Here is a 14,266-nt window from a genome sequence, read left to right as displayed (position 1 = left end):
TGTTGTGAGGGCTAGAGATATTTAATGTCAAATATCCAACACTCACTTCTCACATGCCTGCCAACTCTTAGGAGCACATGCACACTGGGTCATAAGTTGGCTGCAGTACCCCATTCTGTGAACACATCTTCTGGTTGTGTTTTGCCCATGGTCATCAACCTTTGACCTTGCCTGCTACCTTCTCTGCCTGAGGCAGGGGTTCTCCATCCAGTAAGTCCTTCCTTTACCATAAAGCTGTCCATTACAAAGCCATTTAATAATGATTTATATATACCTTTATGAACCAGTTAACTTGGTTAGCAATTAAACATATACCATCTTCTGATGTCTGTTACAGAGTCTTTTATTATTATAATTAGAGTATTAGTTAGCCTTATATGATTTATGTCTCACATCCCCAGTTAACGTGTTAGTTCCTGAGGGCAGCAATCATATTTTACACATCTTTGAACCCTCTAAAGCACTTAGCCCCATTCCTTGTTGTAATGTGTGTTTGATAAATAAGTATTGATAACACAGGATGACTGGGCGTAGAAATAACACATGCCATAGGACTGGAGTGTCCAGTGGTGGTTGTTGTGAGAAGGTTTAATGGATGAAAGCGAGTTAGGTTGTGTTCAGAGGGTACCTTTCTGGAGGTTGATAAGAGCGGTGGGCACACGGCTGTGCAGGGAGGGCTGTTATGTGATGGGAGTCCTCACAGGCACTTTTACAAAACGGTGCAGCTGCAGAGACCTGGGGCAGAGCACTGCTGTGGCCGGCTTTTGTCACACAGACTTGAACTTTCTTAGTTCTCATCCTTTGCCTGCATTCCTGACCCCATGTCACCCATTTCCATGACTGTTACTGTGAACTGATTAACAGTGGCTCTGCAGGTAGGAAATTCAGCTTTTCTCCTTTTTACTCCTTTCTTCTAGAAAGAGAAAGCTTCTGGATATACATTGAAAATGTCAGTTATTTTCTTTCAGGACTCATACCTTGCAGGCCTCTTTCCATTGTCTTCCGCCTCCCATTGCTTCTGCTGAGTGGTCATTGTCAAGCTTATGGACTTGTGTGTGTCGATCTTTGGGGGTGGGAAGATTGTTGTTTGGAGCTAATGAACTGGTTTATTCCTCCCCTCTCCAGTTGTTTTTATAAATCTTTTCCATGTTTGGTGTGTGTGTGTGTGTTTTGGCAAGTGCAGCACAATATGCCTAGGTGTAGTTTTATTTCTATTTGTGTGTTTGAGATTTGTAATAATTTTAAAATCTGATTGAAAGATAATTGTTAATTGTCTTTTTATAAGATTTATTTATTTATTTGAAAGGCAGAGTTACAGAGAGTCAGAGGCAGAGAAAGAGAGAGTGGTCTTCCATCTACTCGTTCACTCTCCAGATGGCCATAATGGCCAGAGCTGCACTGATCCAAAGCCAGGAGCCAGGAGCTTCTTCCGGGTCTCCCACGTGGGTGCAGAAGCCAAGGACTTGGGCCATCTTCTACTTTCTCAGGCCATAGCAGAGAGCTGGATCAGAAGTGGAGCAGCTAGGACTGGAACCAGCACCCATATGGAATGCTGACACTACAGGCAGTGGCTTTAACCTCTGTGCCACAGCTCCGACCCCTCATGCCTTTTTTTTTTTTTAAGATTTATTTATTTTATTTGAAAGTTAGAGTTACACAGAGAGAGGAGAGGCAAAGAGAGAGAGGTCTTCCGTCCAATGGTTCACTCCCCAGATGGCCTCAATTGCCGGAGCTGCGCTGATCCAAAGCCAGGAGCCAGGAGTTTCTTCCAGGTCTCCCATGTGGGTGCAGGGGCCCAAGGACTTGGGCCATCTTCTGCTGCTTTCCCAGGCCATCGCAGAGAGCTGGATCGGAAGTGGAGCAGCCAGGACTCAAACTGGCACCCGTACAGGATGCTGACACTCCAGGCAGCAGCTTTAACCTCTGTGCCACAGCTCTGACCCCTCACTGTCTTTTTAAATAGTGTTTCTGCCTCATGCTTTCTCTTGTCTTTGTGGAACTCCAAATGACTCATATTTTAGACCTTTTCAGTGTTTTCTCTGTGGATTTTATGTTCCTCTTTATATTTTCCCACCCTTTTGTCTTTCAGTCTCTGTATTTTCTTCTGACCTATCTTTTGGTTCACTTTTTTTTTTCCAGTAATGCCAAAGATATTATGAAACCATTCATTGAGTTCTTAATTACAGTGTTTTATTCTTTAACTCTAGAATTTCTTCTCATTTTATTTTTTCTAGTTCTCTGCCAAAACTTTCCATCTTGTCTTTTGTTTCCTTAAATGTATTAGAACGTAGATTAAAAAAAAAAAGATTTATTTCTTTATTTAAAAGGCTGAGCAACAGAGAAAGAGAGAGGGGGGAATCTTCAGTCCGCTGATTCATTCCCCAAATGGTCCCAACAGCTGGAGCTGGAAAGGCCAAAGCCAGGAATCCAGAACTCCAGCAAGGTCTCTTACACAGGTGCAGGGACCCACGCACTTGGGCCATCTTCAGCTGCTTCCAGGCATATTAGCATGCAGCTGGATTGGAAGCAGAGCAGCCAGGGTTAGAACCACTGTTCTGACATGGGATGCTGGCATTGCAAGTGGTGGCATCACACGCTGAAACACATTGCCAGCCCCTAGACACAGAGTTTTAGACTGTGTCTGAGAAACACTCGGTGTCTGCATATCCATTCCAGCTGTGTAAGAACTGTACCTGTATCCCTATGCATCTGTTTCTGTTGTCCACTATTTTCCTTGGATTTTCCATTTTGTGACCTTTTTTTCTTTCTATTTCTAGCTGCATTGATTGCAGGAAGGAGATTTCCTTTACAAAGCTGCAGAGATAACGTAAACCTGAAGATAATGTTATTTTCCTCGAGATAGGATTTACATTTACTTTGGCTATTTCCAGGTCATTTAAATTTGGCCAGGGTTTGAGATGATTCACAGCTGAGCATCAGCCCTTGCTGTTAGTCTATTCCTGTTTAGTTTTATTAGTTAACAAAGGTTGGTGGAGAGTCTCCAGGAACCGTTCTTCCTACGAGTCCTGTTCTTTAATTTCTGTACAGTGAGTCACTTGAATATGCCAAAAGCACACCTTCACTTCTGCCCTGAATGTCGGGTATGCTTTCCTGGTTTCTTTCTTCTCCCAGGTCCTGCTCTCCTAATTTCTTTGCTACCTCATTAGCTCCCTTATGCTTTAAGCAGATTTTTAAAAACATATATTTTCCCATGTGACTTATTTATTGACCATGGGAGTTAGTTCTGGATTATTTATTGCACCTTTACCAGAAGCACCACCCCCCTCTCAACCAAGGATTTTACTATCATAAATCCAACAAGGATATTTAGAAGTTTGTTGAACAGAGAATGAACACTATGTAAGTGGCATTTAGGAAGATGAAGATGTTGGTGTGGTATGCAAGACATAAAGGAGTTGGGAAAGAGTAAGTAGAACAGCCAAGAGGCCATCGTAACTCAGCACTCTCTGGAAGCACCGGTTTATGAGCCTGGGCTTTCCACGTCAGATAGACCTGAACCCGAGTTGTGACTCTTCACTGACCAGCAGGTTGCCTTCTAGCAGTTCCGAATCTATTCCCTTGTCTGTAATCAGGGAGTGAACCCTCGGATGGAAGACCCCACCCTCCTCTCTCTGTGTAACTCTGACTTTCAAATAAATAAGTAAATCTTTAAAAAAAAAAAAAAAGGAAGGCTATAGAAATCTCTTTTTTAAGATTTATTTCATTTATTTTAAAGGCAGAGTTATAGAGATGGAGAGAGAGAGAGAGATTGATTCTGTTTTCTATCCACTGGTTCACTCCCGGAATGGCTGCAGAGAGAGAGATATTCTTTTCTATCTTCTACCTGTTGGTTCACTCCCTAGATGGCCACAATGGCTGGGGCTGGGCCAAAACTGAAGCCAGGAGCTTCTTCTGGATCTCTCACTTGGGTGCAGGGGCCCAAGCACTTGGGCCATCTTCCACTGCTTTCCCAGGTCATTAGCATGGAGCTGGATCAGAAGTGGAGCAATCAGGACTTGAACCAGTGTCCATATGGGATGCCAGTGTCGCAGGCAGCAGCTTTACCCTCTATGCCACAACACTGGCCCCCCTGACTTAAGATTTAAAAAGTTTTTTAAATGCATGTGATTTCCATGTGTCTAAGTCCATTTTGTGTTGCTATAACGAAATCCCTAAGGCTGAGTACTTTATAGTGAAACGGGGCTTCTTTAGCCCACAGTTCTGCAGGTTGAGGAGCATGGCACTGGCATCTGCATGGCACTGGTGGGGGCCTTTGGTAGATGGCATCCTCGTGGCCAGGGGTGCATGCCAGATAGTGGTGAGCCGTGTGTGTGGAAGAGGGTTTGTGGGGAGGTGCCACAAATGGGTTGCTTTTGACAACCTGTTCTTGGAGGAACTAGTCCAGTTCAGGAGACCTGTGAGACAGCATTGATCTATTCTGCAGGTGGAGCACCGCTGCCCCTCCCCCACTGTGATCTAATCACCTTCCAGTCATTCCCATTTCTTGAAGGTCCCACCTTTCCACACTGCACCCTGGGGACCAAGCTTTCAGCACAGGAACCTTGGGTTTTAACCATTTCCAAGCCCTGGATGGTACCCTGGTGTTTTGGCCAAGGGAACGATACATCTTGAGGTTTGGCTGAACTCCATCCAGTGAAAGGCCTGGTATGTAAATAAGCGTTGGAAAGATAGAGGGATGATGAGATAAAATCTGACGTTTAATATTAACGGAGGCCTGCTGGTCAGAATAACCAGACTCCCCATGAAGTCACAGAAGATCCAGGCAGTCCATGGTTAAAATCCAAAGGAATCCAGAGCCTCGACTCCCTGGGTTAGTAGTCTGTTAGGAAACACAGAATCCTGGTGTCAGCTAGAACAACTGAATTGAGATGCACAGGTGCACTGGAGTTGATGAAGCGTTGATCTTGATTTCATAATCAGCCTTCATGTTCATTGTGGATGAAACTGGCCCTATCCATCCTTTGCTGAAATCCTTCCGCTTTCTCTTCAGTCTTGGGATGTTGACCAGGCTCCTAGGCTCAGTGTTCCAGGCCCTGCAGAGTCAGCCTGGTCCCCAGCCTCCTCTCTGCTTCTGGCTGCCTTTCAGCGCTTTGTCCTCATGCCTCAGGGCCTTTGCAGTGTCTCCCTTCTGAATTAGTTTCCTAGGCTTGCATTACCAAGTACCACAAACTGTGTGGCTTCACACAACAGCGATTCTGTTAGTGTAGAAGTCTAAAATCAGTGCGGCAGAGGGCCATCTGCCTTCTTAAGACTATATAGGAGGATCCTTCCTCGCCTCCTCCAGCTTCAGTAGCTCCAAGGATTCCTGGACTTGCGGGAGTTACCGTGCCAGTCTTGCCTTTGCCTTCACGCGGCCGCCTTCCCTCTGTGTCTTCTTTGTGTGACTGTCCACCTCTCCCTCTTCTGATTCCTATGACCTCTGGTCACAACGTTCTCATCAACCTGTCAATATACAAGCATCTCTGGGATCTGAGGGGCATTGGTACCAGGAACCCCTCCCCCAAATAGTAAGATCCACAGGTGCTCAAGAGCCCTTCATTAAATGGGGTAGCATTCACATATAGACTATGAACACTACTATGTCTACTTTAAATCATTGCTAGATTGATTACCTGTGGTACCTAATACAAAGTAAACGATACATGAATGGTTGTTATACTTTATTGTTTGGGATTAATGACCAAAAAAAAAATGTCCGTTCATGTTCAGTTCCAGTGCAACTATAGTAGATAAATGAGATGAGAGACAAACAATGCTCATATGGACACTGGAGAGAGACCGGGACCTGTGAGGCGGCAGGAGGACCTGTAATGTGTGTTCCTTATATGTGGCAAATTGAAGTTTTGCTTTCTGGAACTTTCTGGAAATTTTTTTCTCAAATACTTCCTTTTTTATATATATTTTAAGGATTTATTTATTTACTTGAAAGTCAGAGTTACATAGAGAGAGGAGAGGCAGAGAGAGAGGTCTTCCAGCCGATGGTTCACTCCCCAGATGGCTGCAACCGCCGGAGCTGCACCGATCTGAAGCCAGGAGCTTCTTCCAGGTCTCCCACGCGGGTGCAGGGACCCAAGCACTTGGGCCATCTTCTGCTGTCCAGACCATAGCAGAGAGCTGGATCAGGAGCAGCCGGGTCTTGCTGGTGCGCCACAGTGCTGGCCCCTCTCAAATACTTTCAAATTGCGTTTGGTTGACTCCGTGGATGCAGAAGCAGCAGACAGAAAGGACCAGTGGTGTAGCCACGGTCCGTGTCCTTTCTGTTTTAAGGCATCTTGCTCAGCACGTATCTTGACTGATTCACAGTGAACTCACAGCCAGGAGCTCTGCAGCCCACACCTGAGCAGAGCTGGTCCAATTACACGTACTTTCTCCCTGAGGCACAGCGCGTCCTTCCTGCGCTTAGGCAGCCACGGGACAGCACTGCAGCACCATCCTGGGGAAACAAAATCACCAACAAAAACCACCGAAGTGTGGGAGATAGCTCACTAAATAAACTGTGAAAAGGATACTTGTTTGCAGTAGCATAACAGAAACAGCAAGGTAGTCTGTCACCTCATTTGACCTCAGCTGGAGACACGCGTCAAGTCAAGTCAAGTCAGATGACTTGAAGCTTTTGCCTCTCTTCGCATTTCTGTGGTGACTGTGAAAGTACCAGGATTATTGATCTGGGGGATACAAATATGCTTTATGAAGAAATCCTAATTCATCAGGGCTGGTGTCGTGGCACAGCAGATTAAGCCACCGCCTGTGCACCGCCTGTGACACAGGCATCCTGTATGGGCACGATTCAAGACCCCGCTGCCCCTCTTCCCATCCAGCTCCCTGCTAGTGCCCTGGGAAAGCAGTGGAAGATCCCAAGTTCTTGGGCCCCTGCGCCCACGTAGGAGACCCAGAAGGAGCTCCTGGCTCCTAACTTCAGCATGGACCAGCTCCGGCTGTTAGGACCATTTGGGGAGTGAACTCGTGGATAGAAGATCTCTCTCTCTCTTCCCACTCCATTCACCCTGCAACTCTGCCTTTCAAATAAGTAAATGAAAATCACTTTTTTTTCTTTGTAAAAAAAAAAAAGTCAGATATCAAATGCAGAATCTGTGAACAATGCAGATCGGTTGTACAAGGGCTGCAGCTTTTAAGTCAGAGAGCTCTTTGAAGTATTTCAGGTGATCGTTCTCCCCCCCAAGAAGGGTATGGGAGGAAATACCGTGTTATATCACTCGGGACTGGAAGCAGCCTCGTACACATGCCTCTCATGTTTCTGTGTTACTAAGTTTAGGCACGGTAGCAGCCCCAGTGACTCACAGCAGTTCTGCGTGTCACGCTGTCCCCTCGGAAGAGGCCATGTCCTCAAGACTGCTCTGCCCCGGTCTCTGCCCTCTCCGGTCCTTGCTGCTCCAGATCGAGCTGTCCCTGCTCTGTGCTTTGAGGTCTTGCCCCGAGGGAGGATCTGAGCCGGTCGGTGGTGACCACCCTGGGTGGGCTCTGCCCTGCAGGGGTCACTCGTGCCATCTGTGTACAGATTTTCCCAGCGGTCCCAGACCCCTTCTGTAACTTCTTACCACGTTGAACATAGGATTCTTCCCAGTATGATACTTCCCTTCTTTCCTGTATCCTATTAGACTGGGAGTGTCTTTATCTTTTCCAACTCCTGGAACCACACTCCATGATCGTCGAATAGTTGGATAACAATGACTAGAAGAGGCAGCTGCAGTGGGGGCTCATTGTGGAGATTCCTTGTGCCTTTGGAATGTCTCTCAGGGTCCTGTAGCTGTCTCAAAGAACGGTGCTCTGGAGCCTCCCACGAGAGGATGGGGCCAGCCTCCAAAGACAGCCCCACCTGGGCTGATCCCAGGGCTGGCCAGGTCCTTGTGTTGAACAGCTCCTGTGTGGAAGGGAGCATTTAGTCTTCCTTGGATTGTAAAAAGGCCTGTGAACAGGCAAGTTCCTACTCTGAAAAACATGCAGTTGGGTTGGGAAGAGAGAGTGTACACAGCTGGAAAATGGACAGTAGCTGTCCTGAAGCAGTGTCTGATGTGCAGAGGTGCAGTGTGAAGACCATGGTATATGGCAGGATTTGGACAAGGAGGGATGACTTCAGACTGGATTGGAGACCAGGTGTGGAGGCTGGATCTCAGAGGAGAGGTGAGGCTGGGCAAGGCCAGGGAGAGTGGAGCGGGGGGCATGCAATGCATAAGGGGCAGGAGGGTTGTATCTTCAGCCAAGAGTGCATGAGAGGTAGAAAAGGAAAATAGCAAAGGTGAGGCCCCTGGTGGTTCACTCAGTGATGTGTGGACTCTGGTGTTAGCTGGAGGTGGGCCAGAGGGAGAAGAAGTCATTGGCAGGCCGGAAGAGAGACCCTCTGAGACACTGATGGTCTCAGCCTACAGTCATCTGACTAGATGGTTCAAAGCCTGTTTGCAGGAAATGAGTTAGAGACCTCTGAGGGTTACAATGTCAGCACTGTCCACAGAGTCTTACAAATGAGGCTCTGCTTCCGGATCCCAGGTTCATTGTCAGTTTAGGCATAAGTTAGGTGGGGGTGAATGGTAGCCAGTTTGGAAGGGACTTTATTCATAATTCTTTTCTGGATATATTTTGCTAGGTAAGTGAAAGACTGTCTTAGAAAGGCATCTGGGAGGAGTGGAGAGACTGGCATCACGTAGACTGATAGAGGAAAGGTGTTCAGACCATGACATGATTTTCAAAGAGATAGTAGGTTAAAGGTGAAAGAGATGCCAACAAGTCAGAGGCTGAAGGGAATAAGAGACTGTGCTAGAGTAAAGACAAAAACAAAGGTGAAGAAAGGGCAAGACGTTGGGGATCCTTGATTATAGATAACATCGGAAGGGAATGGCTTATTGGTAAGACCTTTGGGGAACAAAAGTGATTGGTTACTTTAGAGCTCTGTGTGCCAGAGGAGGTTCAGAGCATGTGTATGACCCTGACAGCCAGCTGAAATGAATTGAGTTCATACCTAAAAGGGTATGGATGGGTTGGTTGTTGTAATCAGTCCCACAGTGACCGCTCTGCTCTGGCCTCCGCCCACCCCCTCCCCGGGCTCTGGGGAAGATAATCCCTGAAGGTGCTCGGAATCCTGATGTGTTGAAGGTTTCTTCTGTGAACGCAGCCCAGCAGGCGGGTAAGGCCTGGCTGAGGCAGTCACTGGAGGCGTCGGCCCACTGGCAAGCTGGGTTTCTGCCAGTCTACCTCCTGCACCCACAGGACCCTCTGGGTTGAGTGCTGGTGCAGAGAATGGCAGGCCTGGTCCAGTCCCTCTGCTCACCAAGGCAACTCAGGAAGCAGTGGGATGGGTAAGCAGGGCAGATGGCTCCAAGGCTGAGCCCCTGAATACATCCCCCACACCTGCAATCTCGAGGAAGGGGAAAACAGAAAAATGTCAGGCGGGAGACTGGGACTTGGTCGTGCCACCGTGAGTGTCAGTAGAAGAAATGCTGATGTTGTGTTTCTCTTCTGTAAAAGGTACGATGCCGGTGGAGAGAATGCGAATGCGCCCATGGCTGGAGGAACAGATCAATTCAAACACGATACCAGGGCTAAAGTGGCTTAACAAGGTAAGTGCATTGGGTACGTGTGCATGTGCGTGTCTATGTACATGTGAGATGGAAAGAGAAACGGTTCCTGCTAAATGCATGGCCACTAAAAGTAAAGTTTTTCTCTGTGTTCAAAATTTTATATTCACCCATTATAAAAATGAACCAACCAGAAATGTTGATAAAGCATCAGGTGACCATATCAAAATGACTTTCATCAGCACTCCAGCCTGAGTTGCGTGTTTTGGCTTGGCTATTTTGGATGATTGTTGCTGGGAAGCTTTCTCTTATTTAATGACTTACACTCACTTCCTCCAAATTTTTTTTTTTTCCGCTTATCCCAGTGCTCTAGGATAAAAAGACCTGGAAGCTCCAGGGCTTTATTTTGGGAATTGAATGAGTCTGTTTTTCATCACTGTAATGAAACACATGAGGCAGGCTAACGTTAAGAAGAGATGTTTATGTAGCTCACAGTTTTGGTGGCTGAAAGTCCGCCATCAGGTGGCTCCTTTGGTTCTGGCCTTGGAGAGGGCCTGACAGCCGATGGGATCGTGGCAGCTCTGAACGTAAGGGTGAGAGATCACATCACCAGGCAAGAAGATGAAAGAGGCCAGGGGCCCCAACCCTGACCCAGACCTCCCACCAGGCCCCAGCCCAAAGAGGGCCACCACATCGCCACACTGCCAACCAGGCCTCCAGCATGTGACACTTGGGGGACACACTCAAACTATATCCAGACACAGCATCCCACCCCATCCCGCAGCGTTCAAACAGTCTTCTTTTTGTTTGTTTGTTTGTTTGTTTTTTTGACAGGCAGAGTGGACAGTGAGAGAGAGAGACAGAGAGAAAGGTCTTCCTTTTTGCCATTGGTTCACCCTCCAATGGCTGCCGCGGCCAGCGCGCTGCGGCTGGCCCACCGCGCTGATCCGAAGCCAGGAGCCAGGTGCTTATCCTGGTCTCCCATGGGGTGCAGGGCCCAAGCACTTGGGCCATCCTCCACTGCACTCCCTGGCCACAGCAGAGAGCTGGCCTGGAAGAGGGGCAACCGGGACAGAATCCGGCGCCCCAACCGGGACTAGAACCCGGTGTGCCGGCGCCGCAAGGTGGAGGATCAGCCTAGTGAGCCACAGCGCCTGCCCGCGTTCAAACAGTCTTAACTTCCAGCAGCACTCAGAAGTCCAAGTCCAAGGTCTCCCAGGACTCAAGGCAAAGTCTTTCAGTTGAAGTCCAGCATCTTGTGCACATTGTGGTGAGGGTGGACCCCTTTCCAACCCCTGCAGCTTTGCTGGCTGCTGACCGCATGCTTCCTCTCTCAGGCACCTTTCAGTGATGGGCATTGAATGTTGCTCTTTTCTTTCCCTCTCTGGGATCCCTGCCATGATTCCACTCCCATGGCTCCAACAGCCATGACTCTACCAGTGCCTCTGACGCTGTGACAAACTTCTGCCTGGCCTCCCGGGCGTTCCTTTGAAATCTTGGTGGCAACCACCATGATTGGATTCTGTGTACCTGCAAAACCAGCTCCATGTGCACACCAAGGTCGGCCACTGGCATAAGCTGCACCTGGGACTGCTTGAACCTCGGCGGTAGCTGAGGTAGAAAGCACTGGGTCCTGGCAACAGTTCCTGGAAGGCCTGTGAGCACGAGGAGGGAGAGAAAAGGCCACAAGGGTTTCTGAGATGCCAAGTTGATCCTGCTGCTTTTTATTCCTGCTGATTGTGGCTCCTGTGTGTTCCTACTGATCTCAGTGCCCTCGCCTCCCCGCCACCTTTCATTACTTCTCTGGTCAGGTTGCAAATGTCCCAAATTTTTTTGTTCTCCTTTGATTTCTTAAAAAATTACTTATTTATGTGATAGGCAGAGAGACAGAGAAAGAGCTCCTTGTCTGCTGGCTAAGTCCTCAAATGCCTGTAACAGCCAGGGCTGGGCCAGGCTGAAGCCAGAGGCTGTAACTCAATCCAGGTCTCCCACGTGGGTGTTAGGAGCTCAGTTACTTGAGCAGTTGCTGCTGCCTCCTGGGTCTCCATTAGCAGAGCCAGAAATTGAACCCGGGGGGGCAGGGGGGCGTCCTAACCACGAGACAAATGCCTGCCCTTCTGCTTCTTTTGTCCAGTCAGCTGCTTTTTATTTTAGTCTTACTGTAAAATAGCAGCCAGTAATACTCATAGCACAGCCTGAATGCTTTCTTGTTTGGAAATTTCTTTGCCAAATAAACTAGACCCCTGTTTCTCATTTTGGCCTTCCATAAAATCTTGGGGCATGGACCAAACACAGGCAAATTCTTCATCGCAGCGTGCCAAGGGAGGACTAGACAGTTTTCAACAGAATCCTCATTTCCCTCCAGGACTCGTTTCCTAGGCTCGTGTTCTCAGCCCTCGTCAGCGTTGCCTGTGGCAATTACAGTGCGGCATTCCAGGCCCTTCCCAGCCTGCTCCCTCAGACCCTCCCACCCGCAGCCCACTCCCAGAGCTGCTCCACGTTCGGGGTCAGCCGCAGTCACAGCCTCACTCCTCGCGACCTGCTTTCTGTATTAGCCCATTTTGCATCGCTGTAATGAGATACCTGAGGCAGGCATCTATATGTAGGCGGAGAGGCCAAGCTTGCCCCCCCCCCCCCCGCCAGTGTTTCTGCCTCTGGTGAGGGCCTCCTGGCGGTGGATGGCACGGTGGCAGTGCAAGTGTGAAGGGGCGGTCATGCCCCCAGGTGGGGAGCCAGAAAGCAATGCTGGGTTCAGGTTTGCTCGACAACTCACTGAGGACTCAGCACTCCCTTCTGGGGGCCAGCACCCTCAGTTGCCCTGGGCCCTCCCCATGGGCCCCAAGTTCCAGCGGTCTACACTGCCTCCGAGCACCAACTCTGAACCCCCAGGGGACACACTCACACCACATCCAGATGGAGAATACAGATTTTCCTTTCAGTATTCCCTATGTATAAAAAACCTTTTTTTTTTTTTTCAAAATGTCTTCACGTTATCATGAAAATCTGAGCCAGCTGTCCTGTAAAACAAGTGATTTGTCATTTAAAACCCTACTATACACACACACACACACACACACATCTCCTTAGTGTGTTCACCTCATAACTCCCAGGGGCTGGATCAGAGATAATACATGCAAAAATTTTAAAAAATCTAAAATAGATAGTTATAATCTAGAGAAGCAACTAGAGACAGCATGCCACGCCTACTCTAAGGAGACCCCAGGGAGCCCGCCTGCTCCCAGGAAGCATTGCAACGCCTCTGAGCGAATGCCGTTTTCCTCTGCCCTAATCTCCCTCCCCTTTTGCTTTTTAATCTCGAAACCACGATGAATAATTGAGCTGGTCAGGCGCGCTCTGTGTCCCAGGTGCAAGAGCTTAGCGCTGGGTCGCAGAGCGCAGCCTGCTTCTGACTAGCGAACAGGATATTGCAGCGTGTGTTTTTCTTCACTGATAGCACTCTTGGCCTCATTTGATCTCTGCAGATCTCTCGGGTTTTTTTTTTTTTTTCCTTCATCCACTTATTTTGAATTTAATGTTCCTGTATTTGAATGTATCTGAATCTTTTCTGAAATAAGGAGGGGTATGAAACAAGTAGAGATACCTTAAGTAAACTATATGCTTATTTCTTGCGACCTGTTGCATATCTTAAGGTTCTATGGCAAGCAATATATATTTTTCTAGGCTTGTTATGTCTTGTAGTGTTTTAGATCTAGGTAAGTAATTAGCCTTTTCCAAGGAAACAGACAAGAAATTGAGTTTCTCCTTTGTCTGCCCAGTTATCAGGGGTACATCCAGAGGAGTAAGGAGAGGGGAGATACTAAAGGAGAGTGGAAGAGACTCAGGATAATAAATAATAACAGCTAACGTTATCAAGTGCTTAGCATGTGCCTGGTATTCTTCTCAGCAGGGTACATGTATTAACTCACGCAATCTCCTCTAGGGCGGGTACTCTTACCATTTTCTAATTTGCTGACAAGGAAACAGGGGCACAGAGAGGTTAAGTAGGGTTCTGCTTTGAAGAACAGGGCAGCACCACCTTGTGCGATTTGGGGTGTGAGACTGAAGCTAATGTTCCTGAGTTCCGAGGAGAAGTGTGCTGCCTCCTTGATTTCTGTTTTCGAAACACATCCACCAGTGCTGCTTGGCTTGGTGCAGGGAAAAACACACATCATGCCAGCTGTATCGAGAGGGCACCTGATACGCTGCAGCGGGCGGTCCTCTCAGGGAGGCTGGATTCCAGACCCCTCCAGAGAGACCTCCAGTCTAACACCTGCAGCCGGTGAAGGTTGTCTTGTTTGGAGAAAGGGCTTGTACAGCTGCAGATAAGGACCTCAAGATGAGATCCTCCTAGAGCACCTGGCTGGGCCCTGAATCCAGTGACAAGTGTCTGTATAGAGACAGAAGAAGACACAGAGGAGAAGGCCAGATGACAAGTGATGCAGCCACAAGCCAAGGGCTCCTGCAGCCACCAGAAGCAGTGAGAGGCAAAGAGGGCCTTGGAAAGGGATGCAGCCCTGCTGACACCTCGATTTTCATTTCTGCCTTCCAGAACTGTGATGCGGTCTATTTCTGTTGAAGTTAGCTTCCCTCTCTCCCATTTATGCTGATCTTTTTAGAAAACACACACCCTTGAAGGGTTGTTTCCTTGCTAGGAATCTCCATTGAGTGCTTTTTCTTCTGTCCAATTTTTTTTTTTTATCTGAGACTCAGAAGACAAA

General features: G+C 48.0%; 1 pseudogene; it reads left to right on the top strand.

The window, feature by feature from the left end:
- Window positions 1-14,266, top strand: part of LOC103349615 (interferon regulatory factor 2-like) — a 151,510-nt pseudogene that overhangs the window by 48,234 nt on the left and 89,010 nt on the right.

The sequence above is a fragment of the Oryctolagus cuniculus genome, chromosome 1 (assembly GCF_964237555.1).
Source record: "Oryctolagus cuniculus chromosome 1, mOryCun1.1, whole genome shotgun sequence".
In the NCBI taxonomy this organism is placed as follows: domain Eukaryota; kingdom Metazoa; phylum Chordata; class Mammalia; order Lagomorpha; family Leporidae; genus Oryctolagus; species Oryctolagus cuniculus.
Note: the sequence above shows the minus strand (reverse complement) of the source record. Positions and strands in the feature narration are given on the sequence as shown.